Source organism: Podarcis cretensis (assembly GCF_951804945.1).
Source record: "Podarcis cretensis genome assembly, chromosome: 1".
In the NCBI taxonomy this organism is placed as follows: Eukaryota; Metazoa; Chordata; class Lepidosauria; order Squamata; family Lacertidae; genus Podarcis; species Podarcis cretensis.
The window spans coordinates 17,606,230-17,632,550 of record NC_137170.1 but is presented as its reverse complement, the minus strand read 5'-3'; the positions used below and the strand labels follow the sequence as shown (position 1 = coordinate 17,632,550).

At 43.9% G+C, this 26,321-nt stretch overlaps 2 long non-coding RNA genes across 3 annotated transcripts; both read right to left on the bottom strand.

Annotated features, from left to right (window-relative positions):
- Positions 1–15,666: 15,666 nt before the first annotated feature.
- Positions 15,667–16,790, bottom strand: LOC307214478. 2 transcript variants are annotated; one of them, XR_013838138.1, is made up of 3 exons: positions 16,744–16,790; positions 16,245–16,322; positions 15,667–15,875 (listed from the first exon to the last, which is right to left on the bottom strand). It is a non-coding gene; the product is annotated as an uncharacterized lncRNA (long non-coding RNA). The 2 variants fall into 2 exon arrangements; XR_013838137.1 differs by having other exon boundaries at positions 15,667–16,322.
- A 768-nt stretch (positions 16,791–17,558) lies between these two features.
- On the bottom strand, positions 17,559–20,813 carry LOC307211440. Its single transcript, XR_013836457.1, has 3 exons — positions 20,711–20,813; positions 19,831–19,957; positions 17,559–17,912 (listed from the first exon to the last, which is right to left on the bottom strand). It is a non-coding gene; the product is annotated as an uncharacterized lncRNA (long non-coding RNA).
- Between the last annotated feature and the right edge of the window lie 5,508 nt (positions 20,814–26,321).

The following is a 26,321-nucleotide window of genomic DNA, read 5'->3' as shown; positions in this document are numbered from 1 at the left end:
ATGTTTCTAAGCACAGGTCCACACTTTAAAGCCTCGTATCCAATATTTTTGCCTGGCACTCCTTGTCATTGAATTGGAGCAAACAGCAATCTGCAGAAAACACCTGAATTGCCATTTGTTCCAATTCAGTTGAAGAGTGTGTTTTCCTGCAGAAAACAGTAGGGCAAAAAAAACCCCTCCCAACACTTGAAGACAAACCTTTAAAGCATGAACCTAAGATTGCACTGTTATGCACTTAACAGTGGCTGGATTATGCCTCATGGTTGTTTTTGTTTTTAAAGTATTCCCCAGAATCTGCAATGCTATGTACCTTAACCAGATTCACCTATATGTGCATGAGAGTAAAAATGCACAGCATTAAGCGAAAGGTAAACTTTAAATATTGGCAGCAAAACCTGCAGCTGTTGAAATAGGCATGAAACGATGGCAGCTCTTTCTGAAACTCAAAGGATGCGACTTCAATTGATGTCTTTGAGGTCACGTTCCCAAGCTTCAAATAAAGTCTTTCAGCTGACCACGAAAGCAGGCTGTTGATTCTCCTTTATTGTAAAATGCACATATACAGTTATTTCCCTTGTTGTGCTCCACACTGCTCTGATTCCTCGTTTATCAGCTAAACAGCACTTAGGTGCTAATTGGTGCTGATAAAACGCCATGTCCGGAGAGCTCGCTGGGGTTGTTAGCGATCAGCCTTGATTGATAACAGCTGAGCAACCCTGCTGCACCCGGAGCCCTATGAAACAAAACACTCCAATTAATCATCCGAGATCCCAGTCCTCTGAGCACATAACCTCACAAATTTAGCTGCAGGTTGATATGTACACGCTTTAAAATAACTGCATTTTCCCACCTAAAAAAGAAACATCAGAAAGGAAAACGAACACCCCCCATTTTCATTGTATGTCACTGAGCACAATTCTCCACCCAGTTCAACTCAAGCATAAACAATGCTTCTGCTGGAGTTATAATGGTGTTCCATTGTTTCTGAAGGTCACGTCACATCCTTTTTCTGTTGTCTCCCACCGCTGTGAAAACCAAGGACGAACATCTTCCATATAAGTGGATGTCGTTAGATGTCTCCATCTGTTCTCCCTATTATCAGGCTCACAGCTTGCCGTTCGTTGTGCTTGTTAGCATACAGCCAGATGTTTCTGATCTGTTCACTGATGGGCTTGTACGTTCTTTGAAGCCAATAACACGCCCCCATGTGCATTACCTGTCCCTCATGATCTCTGAGTGGATCTGCTATGTCCACCTGGGCAGGATGTGTCCCAGATAGTGCTGTGCCAAAAAAAATGTCCCCGCTTGGTCCTTCTCATTCTCCATCACTTGATGAAAAGAAGACACTGCACACCTGAAGGTTATCAAAAGGGAGATCAGGGCTGCGGCAAGCTTTTTGTTGCACCTACCTCACTTTCAAAGGTGGCCAAGGGATGTCTCCCACGGTCTTTTCCTTCATTCAGCAAATCATCTTTCCAATGGTCTGCATTGTGTAGTGTTTCTCAGTGCTTGTGCTTCCTGACAATACCATGACATCCTCGGGTGGGCTATCCTGGGAACACCAGAAGGTGCAGAGGTTGCCTGCCATGTACCTGACACCTATTCCTTTCTTCCTTTTAAGTGAAGTCTTTTTGTTGCTGCTACTGCTGCAGAAATAAGGGTGGAAATATTGCTTTTAAATATTAAAGGAAAGACTTTGTTGTTGTTATCATTCATCACCATATAAAAGTTATATACCGCTTGAGTGTAATAATAAAGCCTCTACAAACAAAATTAGAATAAGGAATCTGATTGCACACTTGTTGTATGTAACATGTGAACACAGTTTCATGGTGGGCAGGTAAATGAGCATGAATACCAAGGAAAGGAAGCAGATGAGCCCAAGGATTAGCAGTGAGCCATCTTGCTGGGGTGATGGACCTCAATCAAAGCCCAATGATGTTGATCTTGGACCCTGGCCCTGAATCTGGCAAACTTAGTTGCTTTCTTTTCTTAGCGTACTTTCCTTCTTTTAGGTGTATCTTATACATGACATATATTTATACATGCTAGTAAAAAAGAAAGAAAGGTAAAGGACCCCCGGACAGTTAAATCCAGTCAAAGGCAACTATGGAGTTGTGGCGCTCATCTCGCTTTCAGACCAAGGGAGCCAGCATTTGTCCACAGACAGCTTTCCGGGTCATGTGGCCAGCATGACTAAACTGCTTCTGGTGCAACAGAACACTATGACAGAAACGAGAGCACACGGAAATGCTGTTTAGCTTCCTGCTGCAGCGGTACCTATTTATCTATTCGCACTGGTGTGCTTTCGAACTGCTAGGTTGGCAGGAGCTGGGACAGAGCAATGGGAGTTCACTCTTTCAAAGGGATCAGAACCACCAACCTTCTGATCGGCAAGCTCAAGAGGCTCAGTGGTTTAGACCACAGCACTACCCACATCCCTGTGCTATAGTAAACTGCTGCAAAAAGGCTGGGGGAAGAAATTATAGTACAGGAAGTTGCTTTATACTGAGTCACACCATTGGTCCATCTGTCAGCAGCTCTCCAAGGTTTCAGTCAAGAGTCAGTCCCTGCCCAGCACGCCAGGGATTGAACTTGGGACCTTCTGCATGCAAAGCAGATGCTCTACCACTGAGCTACAGCCCAGCTCAGTCGAGTTTGAGCACTGGGCGAAAGATTCCTGCATTGCAGAGGGTTGTGCTAGCTGATCCTTATGGTCCCTTCCAACTCTACAATTCTATGATTGCCTTCTTCCATTTGAGCACAATTTTCTGGTGCAGTTCCAGAGGGGGTGGAAATGTAATGGGTATATATGAGCATGTTAAATATTCAGGTTTGAAAATAGGCTGTCTTTTTAATTGGACTCTAGTTAAGGTAATTAAAAATGATCAACATTATTTAGAAGAGCAAATGCACATACACACTGTCAAGCCATTTTACAGGGCAATGGAAGCCACTGGAGTAGACATATATTACCAAGGAGACATACAGGAGGCAATGCAGTCAACCAATGTACATTGTAAAGAAATTAAGGACTGACATTGGCTGAATTATTCACAGACGCTAACAGGCATGTTTTGTTCTTTATGCTCCATTTTTATTCCTATTTTTAAAATACAATTTCAATATCCAAAACCAACATCAGCAATAACAAATAGGTTAGTTATGGCTTGTTGCTATTTGTCACATCATTATAATGAATATGAGGTGAGTCTATAAACCTCTATACCTGTATTATGTTTGTATTTTTACAATGAAAGGAGCCCCCCTTGACAATTGCCCTACATTTATTGAGATTTTAATAACTCTGAACTTCCCACTAAGCTATGCTTCTTGAAGTCAAGATTTAGCTAAGCAGTAGCACAAAGTTTAGCTCTGTTTCTTGGGAGATCAAAGGGCAGAAAATGTTTAAAATTAAGGACAGATTTAGTCACTGTGAAAGAATCTAAATGTGACATTGTTCGCACCTGCTATGGTAAGCATTTCACAGGAGCAGAACCCTTGTGGTGGACTTCTTATAAACTCTGGTGTAAGAATGGGTGGTGGGATGCGGGTGGCATTGTGGGTTAAACCACAGAGCCTAGGATTTGCCGATCAGAAGGTTGGCGGTTCGAATCCCCGCAACGAGGTGAGCTCCCATTGCTTGGTCCCTGCTCCTGCCCACCTAGCAGTTCAAAAGCACGTCATAGTGCAAGTAGATAAATAGGTACCGCTCCGGCGGGAAGGTAAACGGTGTTTCCATGTTCTGCTCTGGTTTGCCAGAGCGAGATGAGCGCGCAACCCAATAGTCGTCTACAACTGGACCTAATGGTCTGGGGTCCCTTTACCTTTAAGAATGGGTGAAAAGTTATTTAGTGAGAACTTCTGGGCATTTTCCAGAGGGTTTGGGATAGGCAAAGCCATCCTGACTTACCTTTTATCCCCTACCACTGCTGCTAATTTTGCAGTGGTAGTAGAAATCAAGCTGTTCCACTGGCTACCAACCCCACTATCCATCATAATTTTGTCCCTGGTATATCAGCGGAAAGCATGACTAAACATAGAGTTATTTTAAAAAAAGTATTTATTGATTTATTTTCAATAGCACAAATCACACAAAGAATCCTACCTCACAGGGGTGCTGTGAGAATAAGGTGGGGAGGAGGGAAACGATGTCCGCCACCTTGGGTTCCTAGGAGGAAAGGTAGAATAATAAATGCAATAAATAAATAATCAAAAATGATGTTGGTACACGTTTCCCTCAGACCCTCCCCTCCCCTTGTCCCTAAGTGCTTTCATTGCATGAGTTAAGGTTGATAAGGTAGTAATCATTATCTGAATGTTTACAGAGTTTGACATAGCTAAATCTACAGTGGTACCTCGGGTTACATATGCTTCAGGTTACATACGCTTCAGGTTACAGACTCCTCTAACCCAGAAATAGTGCCTCAGGTTAAGAACTTTGCTTCAGGATGAGAACAGAAATCGTGCAGCGGTGGCGCAGCAGCAGTGGGAGGCCCCATTAGCTAAAGTGATGCTTCAGGTTAAGAACAGTTTCAGGTTAAGAACGGACCTCCGGAACGATTTAAGTACTTAACCTGAGGTACCACTGTATAATTATCTTAACAGATCCACCCTCAAACCTAAAACGATTAAGCATATAGAATAACAACCCTTGCAGAGGGAGATCAACAAGGGAAACCCTCTCCCGCCATTTTGGGATTCATTGAAGGTGTCAGGAAATAAGTAGACTAGTGTGACCTATATGAATTGTACTTAGACCTCCAAAAAGCTTTTGATAAAGTCTATTAGACTTGACTGCTGTTTGAAATATAGTAAGCATAGGAGAGAGGTCAGATTGATAAATCATATTTCTGCTTCCTGTTATCTAGCCAGTTAACATTCACTTAACATTATAGCCACTGTGCATGTGTTAGATATGGAGCAATGGTGTGTTGAGTCTGCTTTTTACAGCCACTACATGTTGTCTGTAGTTGTGTCAAGAGAGCACAACGTATCAGCTCATGCTTGTGTGTGAGAACTTGCCCAATATGGCTGTGATCTTGCCCCAAATTGGCGTTGGTGCCAGTGGTGTTTCTCCTCTGCTGGTGGAGGCAGAGGGGCAGACAGGGCACTCATGGGTGTGCCACCTGAGGGCTTCTGTTCCATGAAGAAGACCTCACCTGCCACATGGCTGTGCCAGCTCTGGGCCTGAGGTCTCTCCACCCCTGCCTTAAAGCTGGCCAGCAATGAGTATTATTCAGTTCATGGGCAATCAGAGTCTGGATCCAGAGATGAGTTGCCTTTGTAAGGGAAGGAGGTACATATCTTGAAGTTTATGGCACAACAACAGCTAGGCCGCTTTACGTGCCCATGGAAGGTAAACAGCAGAAAGTGTGTCTTCCCAATCTGTGCCTGAGTTAAGGAAGTTTATTAAGTCATTACTCATAGCAGATCCCTGCAATGTAATAAAACTTGTGGCTAATCCCATAACTGTTTTGCATCTTCATTCCGAGATGTGTTGGGTAATCAGCGACTAATGCCTTTTATCGTGGCGTATTAAAAAAAAAAGTTTCCAGTTAATTGTGTTTCTGTATTGCATATTTAAGCAGGTTTAATAAATTAATCTCAAGCTAACAAAGTTCAAGATAATGAATAAATGTCAATTAAATTGGTTGGTGTTCTGAACTGAGAAACAGAAGATAATGCAATTATTTTCCTTTCTTTCATCAGCAGCTTCATTTTTCAGTTCTTGGTTGTTCACCCTCGCCCCCTCCACTAATTGTTTTGTGAGTGCTAGGGATGTGAAGGAATTGTTGCATTGTTTTGTTTTTAGTACTACAGTCATACCTCGGGTTACAGCCGCTTCAGGTTGTGTTTTCTCGGGTTGCGGACTGCCGAAATCCAGAAGTACCGGAACAGGTTACTTCCGGGTTTCAGCGGTCGTGCATGGGCAGAAGCACTAAATTGTGCTTTGCGCATGTGCAGAAGCGCCGAATCACAACCCACGCGTGTGCAGATGCGGGTTGGGAATGCTGCGAGTTGCGAACGTGCATCCCGCATGGATCACATTTGCAACCCGAGCGTCCACTGTAAATATATAATAACTTACCAAGGAGGCTAGAGCTGCTATTCTATTTATACTTGCTTGGGAGGAAGCCTCACTGAATGTAGCTTTCAGTGCTTTCTATGCCAAAAGCCACAGGCTCATTCAAAACTCTGGAGAGCTGCTGACGGCCAGCGCAGACAACACAGCACAAGATACATAGACTAAGCTTGGTCATTTGATTGCCCTTTTTACCCATTGCTGTTTTTTAACTTGTATATATTGCTTGTTTTTTCACCAGTAGTGATGTATGGAAGTGAGAGCTGGACCATAAAGAAGGTTGATCACCAAAGAATTGATGCTTTTGAATTATGGTGCTGGAGGAGACTCTTGAGAGTCCCATGGACTGCAAGAAGATCAAACCTATCCATTCTTCAGGAAATCAGCCCTGAGTGCTCACTGGAAGGACAGATCGTGAAGCTGAGGCTCCAATACTTTGGCCACCTCATGAGAAGAGAGGACTCCCTGGAAAAGACCCTGATGTTGGGAAGGATGGAGGGCACAAGGAGAAGGAGACAAAAGAGGACGAGATAGTTGGACAGTGTTCTCGATGCTACAAACATGAGTTTGACCAAACTGCGGGAGGCAGTGGAAGACAGGAGTGCCTGGTGTGCTCTGGTCCATGGGGTCACAAAGAGTCGGACACGACTAAACAACAACAATTGCTTGTTTTATGTTGTCATGGCCATTGGCTAATGCGAATAAAGTTTATCTTATCTTATCTACATAGACTAAGGCTGCAATCCTGAACCTTCTTATCTGGGTGTAAGCCCCATTAATTCAATATCAACGACTTCCGAGTAGACGTGATTAGGATTGCTGTCTTTTCTACACTGCAAGGACATTGTGTTGTCCAAACCACACCCAAGGTTGTGACTTACTTTTGAGTAAGCTTACATAGACTAAGGCTGCAGTCATAAACTCACCTGGGAGTAAGACTGATTGCTTCAACAGGACTTATCTCCGAGTAAACAAGGAGATAACACTGGTAAGTTATAACGTTAAAATGTATTATAAAACCGTGACACCAGAGGGCACTGTAGAGCAGTGGTCTGTCGCCAATAGGAAATTGCATTGGGAGCTATATTTTTTTAATAGCTTTTTAAAAATAGTGTTTTCCAGATTAGTGTAGATCCAGCCATGGTTAGGAATGTGCAGTAAGGTTACACATGCCATATACAATAGCTATCCACAGGGGGGATATATGTGCAAAGGCTCATTTGGGAGTAAGGCTCACTGAATTCAATGGAGCACCTCTGAGTAGGGCTGGCTAGGATTGAGACAGATGGAGAATCTGCCTCTAGAGCCAATGTAAAAGGAAAACACGGCAACATTATTTATGTATAGACCTGCCATTGGGGGGAAAAGGCAGATTGAATTATGTTTCGTTGTGCAGAGTGCAGAAACAATGAAGCTTTTCTTTAATTAATACACATATGGACAAAATCGACACCTTTTTGCATTCCTAACCATAAGTACAAGGGCTGCCAAATCTCAGGTGCACGGCACTCCTGTTCTTATTGGTTGACGTGGCAGCAAAGGAGCGATAAATTGCCTGCAACAAAAAACTCCTGCAAGAGATTTCCGAAGGCAGAAGGCAGCAGTGAGGTCATGAATGCTGATGAACTGAATGCTGCCCCAGTCGATTCCTTATGGCAGAGAATTAAAAGCAGGCTTATAGAGATTACTGTACAGGCAGCTATGGATTATCTGTCTAATATGCATCTCATTTCATGATGCCAAGTTATAGAAGTTAACTCTATTCTGGAGCCATATTTATATGGCTAGACATTCTGTGCACTTTTCACTCTGTGATGCAAGGCACTGCAATCAACCTATCCAAACAGCAAACAAGAGGCGATCAACAGCCTTCTTCAGGTATCCAGTATTTATATAGGCTAAACATTCAGGGGAAAAGATATGAGGATGAGCACTCTAGCTGTTCCAGTCACTTTCTAGGATTTGGAGGACAAATCCTTGGATTATAAAAATGTGTGCATTGTCTCCTTTTTTCAGGTTGTAATGTCTTTTCTACAGATGAGTTATATTTGATAGGAGACATTAGTGTTGTGTACAGTATAAGGTTGGGGAAGAAGAGAGGGGGTAGGGTGGTGAAACTTATATTCTTTTATATGTGGTACCCACAATATACAAAATACTGCTCCAAAATCCCACAAACCTCAATTTTTTGTAGGGGAATCAGAGCAGTTGCAATGGTGGAACTATGATGGTCATCCTCATGCCTTCCTCTTCTGTGTGTACTGAATCTGGCAATACAATGTCTAAAGAGGTCTTACTTTCATCAGCTGAAGATGCTATACAGAAGGGAGTGGGGAACCAGATGTTCTTCTATTTGACATCTGGTGGGAGGGCGTTCCACAGGGCGGGCGCCACTACCGAGAAGGCCCTCTGCCTGGTTCCCTGTAACTTGGCTTCTTGCAGTGAGGGAACTGCCAGAAGACCCTCGGAGCTGGACCTCAGTGTCCGGGCAGAATGATGGGGGTAGAGATGCTCCTTCAGGTTAACATCACAATAACATCTGCAGACCCTCCAAGCGGCCCTATTTTCCAGGAGCAGTCCTGGATTTACAGAAGCCACCCTGGTTTCTTATTTAATCATGGTATGTCCTCCCCCATCGGTCTGCCCGGACACTGAGGTCCAGCTCCGAGGGCCTTCTGGCGGTTCCCTCACTGCGAGAGGCCAAGTTGCAGGGAACCAGGCAGAGGGCCTTCTCGGTGGTGGCGCCCGCCCTGTGGAATGCCCTCCCATCGGATGTCAAGGCGATGGACAACTACCTAACATTCAGAAAACATCTGAAGGCAGCCCTGTTCAGGGAAGTTTTTAATATGTGACATTTTAGTGTATTTTTTATCTCTGTTGGAAGCCGCCCAGAGTGGCTGGGGAAACCCAGCCAGATGGGCGGGGTACAAATAATAAATTATTATTATTATTATTATTATTATTATTATTATGTCCCGCTTTTCCTTAGGACTGTTGGCTATTTGCAGTATGGTAGCACTGCAGAGAGCTTGCTGGGGAGACCATGCATTAAAAAGGGACTCAAAAATAACTTAAACAAGGTTTTAATTACAAAAACAAAAACTCCTTTTACACTAAATACATCATCAACAAACCAGACCCAACCACCAACCCATCCCCCAAGGTAAGGAGAGAGCTACGTGCTGCTCCTTATATACTATACCCAATTGCTGACACAACTTGATTAACACAACCTAACAGCACCTGCTATGTTTCACAGCTGTAAGACTGGGTCTTGTTATTTGCCTTGGCCCTGGCTCTGGCCCCTTAAAGACATACACATCAGGTGGAACAATGATAAACCTTTACATTTAAAGAAACCATTCAACAAGGACATCCCTATTTTCATCAGAGAAATGTTGGAGGGTATGGAGTTATGCATCCCCCTGAGCCAAGGAGGTGAACCTACCAGGACCCTGAGATCACCTTCTGAGGCCCTCCTTCGTGTGCCTCCTCCTTGAGAGGTCCAGAGGGTGGCAACACAAGAACGGGGCCTTCTCTGCAGTGGCTCCCTATCTGTGAAATGCTCTCTCCAGGGAAGTTCACCTGGCACCTTCCTTTTTAACCAGGCCTTTGGTTGACCTTATGGACATCCTATACCCTTTTAAAATGTGACTTCTCTTTTTTTTTTGGGGGGGTGTTATTGGGTTATCGTTCTTATTTTGATTTTGTATATTGTGACCTTTCTGTGAGCCACCCTGAGACCTCCAGGTATAGGGCGATATATAAATTCAATGAAGAAGAAGAAGAAGAAGAAGAAGAGGAGGAGGAGGAAGAAGAAGAAATTGCACAACCATTAGAAGGCACCCGAAGGCAGCCATTTTTTAGTGTCTAATAGGTGGCATATAAAGGATAAAATTGTGATGACGATGATAGAATAGGACGCCCCTATTTTCATTGGAGAAATTTTGGAGCATATGCATTAGGCTACCCAGTTTTGCAGGGCACTCTACCCAGAAGCTCCAACAATCAGCTGATCATCTGAGCTCCTGGGCACTGTGCTATGCAAACCCAAAAGATCTGCGGACTGTTGATGCTTGCAAAACTCTGCGCACAGAACATTGCATGTGCCTCTGATTGGCAAGTGTTCACACATCTCTCTTCTCCAGCAGAGGGAAGTGGCTGGAGGATTCAGGAGGAATGGCTGGAGTGCGTGTGTTTGTGCCCCCACTGCTCCCAGGGGCCATCGCTTCCTTCTGCCTAATGGTAGGGCTGTCCCTGCCCTTTTTTAAAATGTGTTTCTGCATCTTTCTGCATCCATTTGTATTCTCTCTCTGCTTAAGAAGTAGGTCATTTTTCAGATGGCTATTTGACAATCGAAGCTGCTTGAGTAGTGTTATGCCACAGTGAGATGATGTACTTTGATAACTTAAAGATAAGCTTGAAATCTCTTTTGTCAAATGGCCAGAAAGAGGAGGGGAAAGATAGAGAATGGAGCAGGTTCGACAAAAGAGGCCTCCAGGCCAATTAAAGGAGTCTGAAAGGAGCGATTTGAAGGTAATAAGAAGCTACTGGCTATTTACACTATACAGTAACTGCAGTGTATTACACTCTCTTAAGATCATCCCTGGTAGTTGTTCTGTGGAAAACTCTATTATTGTGAGGCTTTTTTGTTTTTATTAAGAGAGAACAGGAAACTATATTACCAAGTGTGTTATACAGATTGAAGATTACGGGGGCACAGAAGAAGAAAATATATGTTATCTGTGCCACTGATTCGACTGACAAAAATAAATGTAATCAAAGCTCCGTCAGCAACGTTGGTTATCTTAAATGAAGTCAGTAGTTAAATGGTCCATCTATACTCATTAAAAAACCACCACTTTGATAAGCTTTTGTTGTGCCTGTTCAGAGGAATTTTTGGGATCCTCCAGACATTGTGTGTGTGTGTGTGTGTGTGTGTGTGTGTGTGTTGGGACGAAGGTGGGAAAACTGGCCTGATGCAGTGATGCAATGGAAGTCTGTAATGTCCTGGCTCAGAATACGAATTTGCCTAGCTTGTATTCCATGCATGCACTGTGAATTGAATGACGTGTCCCTGAGAAGTTCTGCCACTGAAAATGAGAGTTTGCAGATGCACAGGATCCATTTGGAGTTTAAGAGCTGTTGTCAATGCTACACGCAGAGCAGACCCACTGAAATTCGTGGGCCTGATTAACTTGGGTCTATTAATTGGAGGCAGGTTAATTTAGGGACGCAGGTGGTGCTGTGGGTTAAAGCCTCAGCGCCTAGGGCTTGCCGATCGAAAGGTCGGCGGTTCGAATCCCTGCGGCGGGGTGCGCTCCCACTGCTCGGTCCCAGCGCCTGCCAACCTAGCAGTTCGAGCGGGAAGGTAAATGGCGTTTCCGTGTGCGGCTCTGGCTCGCCAGAGCAGCGATGTCATGCTGCCCACGTGACCCGGAAGTGTCTCCGGACAGCGCTGGCCCCTGGCCTCTTAAGTGAGATGGGCGCACAACCCCAGAGTCTGTCAAGACTGGCCCGTACGGGCAGGGGTACCTTTACCTTTACCTTTTTATTAATTGGAGAATAATTTACAAGCTACACATTTATGCAGCTGCAGACCCTCATTTTACTGGAACTAGACACAGTATTCCAAATGTGGTTATATCATAGCTTTGCCTAAAGAAGGCGTGGCTAACCTGTCCCTTCCAGATGTTGCTGAACTACAACTCTCGTCATCCCCAGCCAACGTGGTCAATGGTCAGGAATGATGGTTATTATAGTTCAGCAACCTCTGAAGGGCATCAGGTTAGCATAAATGCTGCCAGGATCACACATCTGGATGGCAGCAGCTGCAAGAAAAGGTGTACTTGTGGGTCAGGTACAATTTCACGAAACCTTTCACCCATACACTGAGGAGTTTATCAAATCCCTTTCTATCAGTGTTTCTCAAACTGGGGTTCCCAGCTGTTGTTGGACTACAACTCCCATCATCCCTGACCACTGGTCCTGCTAGAAAAGGATGGTGGGAGTTGTGATCCAACAACAGCTGGGGACCCAAGATTGGGAAACACTGTAATATCTAGCTCATCTCCAGCGAGGAAGAAAATCATTGAACACGCCAACGCTCGTTTGCCCTTTTCCCCCACAGCAGCGCCTGGTCGCTTCTTTGGAAAGTGAGGTTTTTGGAAGCTACATACAAGCACGAGCAAGATCTCCCACTGAAGTGAGAATGGAAGCCAAATGTAACTGAACTGAACTGGAGGATCTTTTGCACTGGTTTTTGACAGCTGTGCTATTTTGTCTTGTGGGACCCATCCAATTTGGATAGCTTTGAAAGATAGGTTCATGGAGAAGTCTATTGATGGCTATTATGTTCTGCCTCCACTGTCAAGACTAGGGCTGGGCGATATCAGCTTTCCAACATCTCAGTCATATCACCATCCAAGCAAGTACTGTGGTCTGGTGATATACCACAGCGTTGAAAAAACAAGCAGCAACGGCTGGGAAAAGATAGACATAACATTTTACAAGGACAGGAAGGAAAACCATGGGCAGAATAATCGTCACACACAGGAGGAGTAAGGATATACCATAGTTTGAAACGCTTCACCTGTAGCTTTATAAATCATTTAATGTGTCAAGACGAATGAATGTCGTTAATATTGCAGTTGTTGTATAAGGGATTGTAATTTTGAATGGAATATAATTGAGATGAATAAGATGATGGACGCCTTCATGGATCACTGCCTTGCCATGGCGAAGGGGCTCGAATAACTCAGAGAAGCTATGAGCTATGCCATGCAGGGCCACCCAAGATGGACAGGTCATAGTGGAGAGTTTTGACCAAACGTGATCCACCTGGAGCAGGAACCGGCAAGCCACTCCAGTATCCCTGCCAAGAAAATTCCATGGACAAAGACAAAAGGCATATAAAAGTTATGATGCTGGAAGATGAGCCCCTCAGGTCGGAAGGCGTCCAACATGCTACTGAGAAAGAGCGGAGAACAAGTACAAGTAGATTCAGAGCTGATGAAGCGGCTGGGCCAAAGCCGAAAGGAAGCTCAGTTGCGGATATGCCTGGAAGCGAAAGGATGAATCCCAAGCCGGAATTAAGATCGCTGGAAGGAATATCAACAACCTCAGATATGCAGATGACACAACCTTGATGGCAGAAAGTGAGGAGGAATTAAAGAACCTTTTAATGACAGTGAAAGAGGAGAGTGCAAAATATGGTCTGAAGCTCAACATAAAAAAAAAACGAAGATCATGGCCACTGGTCCCATCACCTCCTGGCAAATAGAAGGGGAAGAAATGGAGGCAGTGAGAGATTTTACTTTTTTGGGCTCCATGATCACTGCAGATGGTGACAGCAGTCACAAAATTAAAAGACGCCTGCTCCTTGGGAGAAAGGTGATGGCAAACCTAGATGGCATCTTAAAAAGCAGAGACATCACCTTGCCAACAAAGGTCCGTATAGTTAAAGCCATGGTTTTCTCAGTAGTGATGTATGGAAGTGAGAGCTGGACCATCAAGAAGGCTGATCGCTGAAAAATTGATGCTTTTGAATTATGGTGCTGGAGGAGACTCTTGAGAGTCCCATGGACTGCAAGAAGATCAAATGTATCCATTCTGAAGGAAATCAGCCCTGAGTGCTCACTGGAAGGACAGATCGTGAAGCTGAGGCTCCAATACTTTGGCCATCTCATGAGAAGAGAAGACTCCCTGGAAAAGACCCTGATGTTGGGAAAGATGGAGGGCACAAGGAGAAGGGGACGACAGAGGACGAGATGGTTGGACAGTGTTCTCGAAGCTACAAAAATGAGCCTGACCAAACTGCGGGAGGCAGTGGAAGACAGGAGTGCCTGGCGTGCTCTGGTCCATGGGGTCATGAAGAGTCAGACATGACTAAACAACAACAACAACAAAGATGATGGAACACAGAAACAAAGCAAATCATCAAACCATCAATTCTAGTACGCGGGAGGCCACCTAAATTATATAATTTGGCATCTGAATGATTGGGATTAGTAATTGTATTATAATTTGGCATTGTTATAATGAGGCTACCATTGGATTATTGTAACTGAAAACTAATAAAATTTATTGTTAAAAAAAAAAAAAGTTGAAAAAACAAGCTGCATTGGCCTCAGCCTGAGCGGTGCCAGGTGAAACTGCCACAGCCCTCACCGCAGGAGCTGAGGTGGTTTCAGTTTAAAGAGGCCAAGGGAGGACTAAGGTTTATCAGCTCAGCGATACAGCTTGCTCCTTCTTCTGTGGTTTTGCCCAGCAGTATATCACAGGTGAAACCGCCGCTGCTCCTGAGTCCCTCTGCTACCAGCGGCCCAAAGTTGAAAGCGGTGTTGGTTGTAGAGGGACTCAGGAGTGGTGGCAGTTTCACCTGTGATACACCACCGGATGAAGCTGCCATCGCGGTCTGTCAGTCATACCAGTCCTGGTGCCAGGGACTGGACTGAGGAGGAATGGTGGGAGCCCCCCCTTTTTTCTGAACCTTCCCAAGGGCAGGAGGACAGTATTGATTGTGAACAGTGGTTTGCAGAAGGGCATAGTCCAGAGGGGAAAAGCTGGAAAATACTGGGTGAGGAACAGCTAGAAGAGGAAAGCCCAAGAGAGAGACAGCTGGCAGATTCAGTGTCATTGGACAGCATTCCTGACACACACCCCTTCGCCTAATACTAGAAGGGCTTGGAAAGTGTTAGAACAGAAAGCGCAATGGCAAGAAGCTCAGACTACCCGATGTAGGAGTGACGTAGATTAATGGGGACGGAGGGGGTAAACCTTTACTAGGAGCAACACCATTTTTTGAGATATATGCATTCCTTTGTCTCTTGCTGTGATCATTCAATAACTTATCTGGTAAGAATGCTCCTTTTATTTGATCTCCTTATTTACTGCCACCAGGGGAGGGATATGATTCCCTGAAGTCTGACACCTGGGCAATGTATCGATATCTCGCCCAGGCCCAGTCAAGACGGTAAGCCTCTGAATAATACTAGTTTCTGGATTTCACCAAGTGGTCTCTGGGTGGCCACATTGAATAAAGGAAGCTTGACTAGATGGGATTGGCTGAACCATCAGGATTTTTCTTACCTTCTTAGACTTTGCATGCACCAGAGCTAGGCATGAGCATCAGAGCTCTGCGACATGGGAAAGGACAATGACTTGTTAAGGCAATAACAACTGTGAGCAAATCTTAATGGGTGATACATTGGAAGGTGGTCCAATACTTTTGCTTTAAAAGTGCCATTAGTTCATTTGGATCTGCTTGTGAAGATAAATAGATACTAGGGGAACAGTTATACTCTCACTCTTTTAAATTGCTGACAGTAATCTGCTCTTATGAGGTATTAAAACTTTGGCTGCAGTCTTCAAACTCCTCTCTAGTATTATTGTCTAATAGTCATTTTTTAATTAGGTTTTAGGAGCCTTTTTATTAATGTTCCCACTATAGGTAGAAGCTCAAAGTGGACTGCCCATTTTAAACAAAGAATCTTTATTAAAATGCAAGCTGCTGAAAAAAAAGGGATGGGTGAATCTGTCCATTTTGGTTTCTTATCAGTTTCTCCTTTTATTCCCCCCCCCCCCATCGTAAGTTCTATTCTCCACATTTCTACATCAGGGAAGTGCGAATTTTGATCGGTGTCTGTGTTTCGCTGCAGAGAGTTTTTCAAGCTCTTTTTCTTCAAAATGCAAAGTGGTGTTTCGAGCAGAATGTCTCTCCAGCTATATGTGTGGGTGTCCAATCTGGCTTTCTCTTAACTTTACTGCTGCCTGCTACAGCTCATCAGGGCTTGGTGAGGAGAAAGAGAGAGAGAGAGTGAAATATACTCGGAGTCAAGAGTGGATTTCATGCTCTTTATTCAGCTCATAGTGGTGAGGAGGAATGGAAGTTCCCCCACAATATCTGCTTTATATACATTATTTACACAATGGGCTGCACGTGATTGGCTAATTCCAGGATTCTCCTGTAGGCCAATCAGGTTGTGGATTCACTTCCACCTGGAGCTGGATTGGGTGGCTCCTGCGGACCAATCCTACTGCTGCATTGTTCTAGGACCAATCAGACTGCTGCATTCTGAATCCTATTGTTCTAGGACCAACCAGACTACTGCATTTTGGATCCTATTCAACTCAGTACATAACAGAGAGAGAGACTCACATCTCTGCTCCACCCAGCTTTGCCTCTGGCCCTGCCAATGTCTGCCTCTGGTCTCACGCAGCACTAGCATGCGGCTCTCTGGAGAGGAAATGTGGACCTTGGGTTGAAAAGGGGTTCCCCAGCCCTGTTGTAACATTTAGTTGAGAGTCCTTGAGTACTTCATTTCCAGTGGCATCCCTGCTGCCCCAGCCCTGTGCCAAGATGGCAAGATGAAACGGGTATATGTATGAAAAGATTAAATGAGTCCCCCTAAGATTCCGATCTGGCACAACCTTTCTTCTAAATCAACGTGCATTAAACATGAATGAATTTTTTCTCTCCCCCCCCCCCCCGGAACTCAATATTTGACCACTTTTAAGCTTCAAACAATTAAGAAGGAAGCCAGATGGCAATGTAAAACTCATCAGCAGATTTTGTTTGTGTCTGGTGGCATGGCCCCAGGACTCAAATACATTGGCAGGCAATAATATAGTTTATCAAAGATTATGCAGATTATGACCTCTCTGTGGATCCCGTAAATATTCTCTTGCACAGCTTGATCTGGAATTCATCCCTTTGGAAAGAAAGGGGAGGGTGGTTGCATTTTTATTGATGAGGGAGGAATGAAAACTGTTTTAATAAGAAGGAAAAAAAGCAACATAAAAAGTATAGCAGATTATAGAGGGCTGGGAAGAAACAAAGCTACAGAACAATCCAACTCTCTCCCAACCCAGTATTCTGGATTTGGGGTAGGTGAATTTGGGGTAGGATGAGATGTCCCTGGGCCTAGCTCTGCTGGCTAAACCAGCATCCCACCTGCTGGCACCTATGAAGTGGTGTGAGCATCACTGTTGGTGTGACACTCTCGCATCCACCCACCATTTATGTGTGTGAGTGCCAAATGGGTCTCCAAATGGTCTCCAAATGGCCGCTCTAGAGGTGGGGAAGGACTGAGCTGGTCTGGATTATGTTGGCTCCTGAGCTGGTCCTGCTGCCATCATGCAACAAGCATTTGGTCCAATCCGAACATCACCACCCTGCTCCACCTTCCATGGCAGAGGGAAGATTAGGCCTGTGCTATTGGCATTGCTCAGGAATTGCAAGAAAGCAAAGAGCCAGTGTTGTTTTGAATTCTAGTGGTTAAAATCAGTGTAATTTTGACAGTCAGTCAGTTTTATTGCGCATAGCCAAAGGCTGTCACAATGTACACAGAATCATTCAACAATTAAAAGAAAATACGCTGGATTAAAACAAAAAACTTAAAACATTTGTATTATCAAGACATTACCTACTCTAAACAGAGCTATAAAAGCACCTTAATATACAGGTTAAGACATTAAACAATAAAATTTATATGCTAAAATCATCACATGGCTACTAATATATTAAAAAATAATGTTAATTAAGACAATGTGCAATTATATTCGGAGTTTGGTGATAAAGATAGAATATAGCTTGATGTAGATAGGGTCAAATAAATTCATCTCCTTTGCAGTTGGTGGCTATGTTGGCTATATAATTTGTTCTAATTTTCCTGGTGGCAGTTGCAAAGAGTGCTACACGCCAGGTCACATACTTATCTGTGTCTGCAAGGAGATATAAAATCAAGTTAAGTCTGTCATCTCAATTCAAAGCAATGTTCGATTGTATTCAACCATACAAACCTGCTCCTTGATCTCAGGAACCATCCTGCTAAATTTGGATACAATCTCTTAGGGGGAGTCCAAATGTATGGAGAACACACAAATAAACAACTTTGCAACATACCGTATTTTTCGCTCTATAGGACGCACTTTTCCCCCTCCAAAAATGAAGGGGAAATGTGTGTGCATCCTATGGAGCGAATGCAGGCTTTCGCTGAAGCCTGGAGAGCGAGAGGGGTCGGTGCACACTGACCCCTCTCGTTCTCCAGGCTTCAGGCAGCTATCTGCAAGCCTTCGGAGCGCGGTGGGAGTTCCCGCTGGGCTCCGAGGGCTTGCGGATAGCAGCCTGTTCTGGGGGCTGGAGTCGGGGGAAGCTTGGCTGGGGGGGGGGGAAATGTTCTTTCTTTATTTCCCCCCCTAAAAATTAGGTGCACCCTATGGTCTGGTGCGCCCTATGGAGCGAAAAATACAGTATATATGGTTAATAAAAGAAACACTCTGCTTATGCTTCTAAATGTTTATCTAAGAGCAGATCCTGGGGAAGGATCACTTTTTTTTAATGACATTGAAATGATGTGTTTGTTATTCTTAATTTTAAAAACAAAAGTTGACTTTACAATACATTTAATCTCTAGATTTCTTTTTGGAACTGTATGTGGTTTAACTCTGTACATTTTGGAAGCAATCAGGCAAGTGTCAGTACTCCAAAAGCCACATATCAATGAATATTGTGGGTGACTGATGGTGGAAGAAATAGTCGGTGGAATATGCTGATATCTACGTATATAGTTGCATCATTTCCCCAGTGACTTTTATGTTTTCGGCAACACTGATAATGCAAACAGTTTGTTTGAAAAAGCATCGCCTCCCAAACCTGTTGAAGCAGAAGCAAATTATGAGTTTTATAATAGTGTTCTCATTAAAACATGACATCTCGCTTCTCAGGTATGTGATGGAACTGGGTTATATTGCATTGTAACTGCTAATTACCGTCCCTGAATATGTCGAAATCGAAAATAAAGATCTTTTCAGAAGGCAATGTGGCAGTGAAGTATAGTGGATAAATTTAGAACCTTGGGGTCCCATTCCTCCCACCACCAGCACTGAGATGGTAAATGCATATCTCAAGTCCTCCTGATATAGCTGAACTGTTGCTCCCATTGTCCCTAACCATTGGCAGGTGGGCAGAATCCTGCCTGCAGGCTTCCCACAGCTATCTGGTTGGCTGCTATGTGAACAGGATACTGGACTAGATGGGCTGTTGGTCTCATCCAGCAGGCTCTTATGTTCATAGCTCTAGCAATTTCCATTGGGGTGAGACTTGCCACTAACATGTCTCAGCAGAGGGCTGTAGAATTCTCTGTTTAGTGAAAACCTCAAGTGGTGTTGGAGCTGCATCAAACAGTCTATCAGAATATTTGTAAGTTGCTGCAATGGAAATAATGCTACATCATGGCAATGGCCCGGTTTGTACATTACGCTAACCATGGTTTAGTGGGAATGTGGCGTGTGCAGGCTCCAGGAGAGGAGATTGCAGTCACTTTGTTCCTTCCTAGCCAATCTGTTGCTGTGCTATGCTGCTCTGAACTAAACCATGGCTTGGCTTAGTGCATCATTCCAACCAAGCTCATGGTTTAGCTTCCCCCAGACAAACCACTGGATGTAACCAAGGGTTTGTCCTACGGTTTACTGCTCATGGTTTGTCTTGGAGAGCGAAACCATGAGCCCAGTTTGGATGACATGCTAAGTCAAGCCATAGCTTAAGGCACAGCAGCAGTATGACGAAGGAGAGACAAAGCAGCAGGGATTTCTTCTTCAGGAGTTATTATGCTTGTGCAGTCACACTAAGTCATAGTTCAGCATGCTGTGTGGACCAGTGTCATTCCCAGGAGCACTGCTGAGGGTAGATATGGCTACTTCCACAGGCTTGCAAAACTGGGACATTAGCAATCACCCCAGGATACCTCATGCAGTCTCTATGCACCTGCCCGTTATGAGTGAGTGTCTTCTTCACAATGGCAAACAGTTGGCCATCTTGTCTATGCGAGATGCCTGTACATAAAGGTGGTTGCTTGAGTTTAAAGTTTGGAGCTGAAAGAAACAAGAGTAGAGTACCACTGTGAGGGGAGAGAGGGAGGGATAATTGAAGAAGCCTTCCCACAGGGAGTAAATAATTAAAATGCTAATAGACCTAACTAGACTCAAAGATGTTTGTTCAAACATCTCCCCAGGGTAGGTGGACATGATAATGGAATTGTATCTTGCTGCTATTTCGCCACAGCAACAATATCTCTTAGAAATACTTTGCGCATCATGCTAAGAGGGAAGGATGGTGTCATGTGACGCAAATGACAGAGACTCTGTACAGATTCCAAGATCATGCAGCAATGATTGTGGGTTCCTGTGTAACAGAAAACTAATCTGTCTAATGGCATCTCCAGGCATCCTCCATGTATTACTGCATTCATAAGGGAATTTCTGGCCTGGGTAGAAGTCTGTGTTGCTAAGGGGAAGCAGGTGGCCTGCTTGCTTCTCTTCATCAATACCACTCTACAGTTCAGTGGAAGCTGATCCATTTGAAGGAATGGGACCCTGTTCCACCAATCCACCTTGTTCCGCCTGCCCTCAGCCAGCTCCCATCTGCCTGCCTCCAGTCCACCAAGTGGCACTGGCTGTCCCCTTCCTCCTCTGTAGACTCAGTCTCAGTTGGCCTCAGCAGGGAAGAGGATGGGGGACAAAAGTAGAATTAGTTGGTCCTGTCTGTCATTGGGTGTCAGGCTTCGATGAATCAGCTTCCTTCCTCTGTGGCAGTAAAACAAAGATCAAATGAAAGGAGCTTCTTACCAGTTAGAATCTTTAATAACCACAGTGAGAGAACAAAGAACCTGTTTCCCAGAAATGGCGGTGCTCCCAATTAAGGCTTAGACCCCCTCCATCCCTATTAATGTATGTCACTCCTACGTCTTGTAATCTGAGCTTGTGGTGGAGTCTCCTTCTTTGGAGGTCTTTAAGCAGAGGCTTGACAACCATATGTCAGGAGTTCTCTGATGGTGTTTCCTGCTTGGCAGGGGGTTGGACTCGATGGCCCTTGTGGTCTCTTCCAACTCTATGATTCTATGATTCTATGATCTCGTCCTCTGTTGTCCCCTTCTCCTTGTGCCCTCCATCTTTCCCAATATCAGGGTCTTTTCCAGGGAGTCTTCTATTCTCATGAGGTGGCCAAGAAATGTTGGAAGCCATAGCCCAACAATATCTACAGACCATGCATAGGGAATGTTGTCTTACAGAACAGCCCATGTAAATAACTCCTGCGGTGTTTTGCATTAGAGCACCCAGCTTATCTGTTTTTATTGCTGAGTGCCAGGCGGTGTGTTTTATTTGGGAGAAGCCTAGCTATCTTTAGCCTGTGTCAGTAAACATGAATAATCTGCATGGAAATCTTTGTGCAATTTCTGTTGCTGCTCCATTAGGTTAGCTGGCAGGGTATCAAATTTACGCATCACACCCAATTTCTCGAGGGTGGTGGAGGATATGAATTTATTACTCATAATTAATTACATTGCTTTTCTCATGCGTGGTTCATAAGGTGTGTAGCGGCCTCTGCTGGTGCAAATTCAAAGTAATAAAACAGCTTGCAAATCGTAGCCGAGAGCACTTTAAAGTGCTATAGGTCTTTTTCAGTCTCTCTCACAGACACATTCCACCCATCCCAGGTGATACAAAAGAAATTCATGTTTTGGAATGTGTGTGTTGATGTGGTTTATTGAGTTTCCACACACTCTCTGTATAAACTGCCAGACATAACTGCGAGAAGAGATATTATTAGTATTGGCATTATTACAATCGGCATTTCACCATTTCACAGGCAAAAGATTCCCTGAAACAACCCCAAAATCTGTTTGTTTGCTTGTTTTCCTTAGTTTAGTATTTTATAGTACAGGTAAAAGAAAATTTCATACAGAATTTTTTTCAAGATGGGAAGACCCTGTGCAGTAGATTTAATTGTGATGAAGATTGATTTGTAAATTGTCAGTGCTACTACACTTACTTGAGATATGAGATAACTTGATCATGTGACAGAGGGTCAAATCCAATGTTAGCCCTACTCAGAGTAGACCCCACCTCCACCTTGACAGATCAAGAGTTTGGGTTGCTCAGTCCCTGGTGTTGTAGTGATATTGGTTTTTTAATTACCTTCTTATGGTTATTGTACTATTCTACTTGGAGTGCTTCTTCTCCTTAAACCTATTTGAGCTCAAATCTGTTTGTGGGGGAATGTGCTATAAATGTGGGGGAATGTGCTATAAAACACACTGACGATGTAATACTTCAAGAGATTATGTATCTTTTTGTGTTTATTGCGTTTCTGAATTGTCTATATAAGCTGGCTTGTCATAAGCAAGGTGACAGAAGAGGCATTTGCTGTTGTGCTTAGTGTCTATGTTATCTATCGTTTAATGTGCTGCACTATTCTCTATTTATAATAAAAAAATAAGAAATGTAAGAATAAATTGGCATTGAGGGGGAGGAAGGCTCCCTGTCTAAGGTCCTGGAGGGCAGCTGCCAGTCAGTCTAGACATTACTGAGTTAGATGGCCCAATGGTCTGACTCTGGGACAGGGGGCTTCCATGTTCCTTAGGAGAAGGGAGGGGATAGCAAGGGAATGTGACCCATTGCTGGGTACATGGTTATTTTGAGGTGCACTCTGGTAGCACCCCATCCAGTGAGGCTTCACAAGATGGCAGAGCCACCAGCAAATCCACACCCAAGCTGTGTGAGGCGTAGCAGAAGGTGGGAGCATAAGTGCCAACTCTAAGGGGCCCAGACCCCTTCGGGTCTCCCACAAAATATTTGGGGGCTGCCCCCTCAATTGACCGTATGAAGCTGTCTCAGCCTCCTTCTCCACCGTAGCTGCATGAGAGCACAGTTAACACACCTCATCACCCACCCACCTCCCTCTCTCCCAGGGCGCCTTCCCTCCCCATCTCTCCTCCTGTGGCCTCAGCCTGGACCCAGTCCCCCATGAGTCCCCAGACCATGGAGGGTGTTATGTGTGCAGGCATTGTAGACCAAAGCCAGGTTGCATGCATGCAATGCAGTCCCAGGCCTTCAGGCCTCCTGGAGTTCAAGAGCTTCATCTGCATCACAAAAGACAGAGAAGATTCTTAAACCCTCCAATGACATTGCTAGTAGCTGGTAGGCAGCCAATCCCTGCTGAGCTAGGGCCAGTGTTGTGATTCGCTACTTGCAGCCTTAAGGTGACCTATCACAGGCCAGCATAAGGTATATATACTGGGCCAAGTGCCCCTGTTTGTCATTCTTGTTCTTCTTGTTCCTGATGTTCCAATAAATCCTTTTTTGAGCTGAATCTTGGGTCTTGGGTCATGCCTGAACCCACCTACACTTCAGAGGGGACTTAGTCACTGCCTGCTGACATCTGGGCAGGGAAAGAAGGGGGTAGCGCATGGGCTGGACCTGCCATCATCTCCCGGCAAGCTCCTCTCAGCGCTGGCACCAGCCCAGGCAGCTCTGCCTACCGTGCCCAGAAACCAGCTGCCTGAGCTTCAGAACGGCCGGGCAAGGAAGGAAGGCGGCAAAGCCTCTGCTGGGCTGCTAGGCCTCACTCTGGGCTGTGCTTGCTTGGTTTTAGCCCCCCTCCCTTCTTCCACTGGGTGGGTGGAGAGGATGATTTTGCCCAATACAGTGGTACCTCGGTCCTCAAACGCCTTGGTACTCAAACAACGTGGAACCCAAACACTGCAAACCCGGAAGGAAGTGTTCCAGTTTGCAAACCTTTTTTGGAAGCTGAAAGTGCTCCGTTTTTAGTGTTACACTTCTGATCTGAGTGCCACACTTCCGTTTTGAGTGTTACACTGAGGTCTGTCTGTTTTTGCTATTTATTTTGCATTTTTGTGGCTTTTTTTTTGTTTTGTGAATATGTGGAACCCAGTTGAGCTACTGATTGATTGATTGATTGATTGTGTGACTGCAGTACATTGTTTAGTGCTTTCATAGATCAATGGTCTCGTTAGATAGTAAAATTCATGTAAATTTGCTGTTTCAGCGTTGTTGTTTTAAAAGAAGTCTGGAACAGATTAATCCATTTTGCATTACTTTCTATGGGAAAGCACGCCTTGGTTTTGGAACGCTTTGGTTTAGGAACAGACTTCCAGAACGGATTATGTTTGAGAACCAGGTGCCACTGTACCTCTCTTATCTCCAGGCCAGTACAACAACTAGGTCTGGATGCACTCCATGTTGTTGTGCAATGGTAGTGAGACCAGCTTGGGATCCATTGGATCCCAGGCACTTCAGCCCTGTGTCCCCTCCTCACCCTCAGAGTGAACCATCACATATTTACATGTACAAATATGCAGTAAACTTTGAGCAAAGGGTGTTTAGTGAGATAAGAGAATTAACAGAGTTAAAGCAGAATGAACGTCCAGAAATAGCAGTGCCAAGGTTAAATGTATGCAAGCTATGAAGGATATACTCACAAATTTGTTGACAGCGGCAAGAGTTATCATAGCCTGGAATTGGAAAAAAAAGCAAGGTGGATATCAAATAGGCGAATGGTAGAAAGACGTGTGGTATATAACAATTAATGATAAATTAACATGTGCTATTAAAGTAAGAAGGGGAAAATGGAAGAGAAATGATTTTGAGGAAATATGGATAATATTTGTGGAATTCGTATTGCTAAAACAGAAAGGGGTCAAACCATCTTGAGAAGTGTTACGTTTTTGGAAAGTTGGATAATAATTATGGTAAATAGGTGCAGTGCACATTCTTATTTGTATTATTACTTTATTTTAAAAAAACAACATTTTCTTTAAGGAATGCACCATCTCAGGGGCGGAGTGTGGTTGGCTCCATTACCATTGAAGATGAGGATTAAGGGGTAGTGCCAAAGGCTTCATGGGAGAGGTGCCTATAAAAGAGAAGCCTCACTCCATAATTTTATGTGTGAAGCATCCAAGTACCAGCTTCTGCCCGGAGCATGCAAGCAACACGACACACAGACCCCCATAGGCTTATTAGATGCAGGAGATCCACATTCATCAGGAAAGTCTAGATGAGACCAATTTGTGTAGGAAAAAGCTGGTTGGGGTAGAAGGACATGACAGAGGTGGCTAAAATACAGCATGGTCTGGGGAAAGTGGCCGGGGAGGGATTTTCCTTCCTCTCTCATAATACAAGAAGTCAGGGCCATCTATTGAATCTGAATGTTGGAAGATTCAGGACAGACAAAACAAGGTACTTCTGCAGACAGTGTATAGTTAGACTATGGAATTTGCTTCCACAAGGTACAGTGGCACCTCGGGTTAAGAACTTAATTTGTTCTGGAGGTCCATTCTTAACCTGAAATTATTCTTAACCTGAAGCACCACTTTAGCTAATGGGGCCTCCCACTGCCGCGCGATTTCTGTTCTCATCCTGAGGCAAAGTTCTTAACTTGAGGTACTATTTCTGGGTTAGCGGAGTCTGTAACCTGAAGCGTCTGTAACCCGAGGTACCACTGTATATATATATATATATATATATATATATATATATATATATATATATATATATATTATATAAATATTTATTGAAATTTTTTAAATAAATACAAAATGCAAAAATAATAAACAATATAACATGAATCATAACACATTTTTTCAAAACTTCTTTGGACTCCCTCACGTCTCCCGCTCCCACTTACATCATTATAACCTTTTTCCAGCAATTTATCATCTTGTTTACATTCTTAAATCTCGTTCAATTAATTTAATCTAATAATTCTCCAGAAATTTTATATTTTCCTCAATCTCACTTATCGTCAAATTCAAATCTAATTCAATGGTAGGCAGTTATTTATGATCTAGCATCCTTCTTAGTCTTCTGCCAAATTACAATACTTTTGTAGATAAATCTTGAATTTCTTCCAGTCTTCTTCAACCCTCTCTTCTCCCAGGTCTCGAATTCTACCAGTCATCTCGGCTAGTTGCATATAGTCCATCAGCTGCATCTGCCACTCTTCCAGTGTGGGTAGATCTTGAGTTTTCCAACTCTTAGCGATGAGTATCCTTGCTGCCGTTGTTGCATACATAAAAAATGTTCGGTCCTTCTTTATCACCCTCTGGCCGACAATACCCAGGAGGAAGGCCTCTGGTTTCTTAGGGAAAGTATACTTAAATACCTTTTTCAACTCATTATATATCATTTCCCAAAAGGCCTTCACTCTCGGGCAAGTCCACCAGAGGTGAAAGAATGTTCCTTCATGTTCTTTACATTTCCAACATTTATTATCAGACAAATGGTATATTTTGGCAAGTTTAACTGGGGTCATGTACCATCTATATATCATTTTCATTACATTTTCCTTCAAAGCATTACATGCAGTGAAGTTCAGCCCTGTGGTCCACAACCTTTCCCAGTCCTCAAACAAGATATTATGCCCAATATCCTGAGC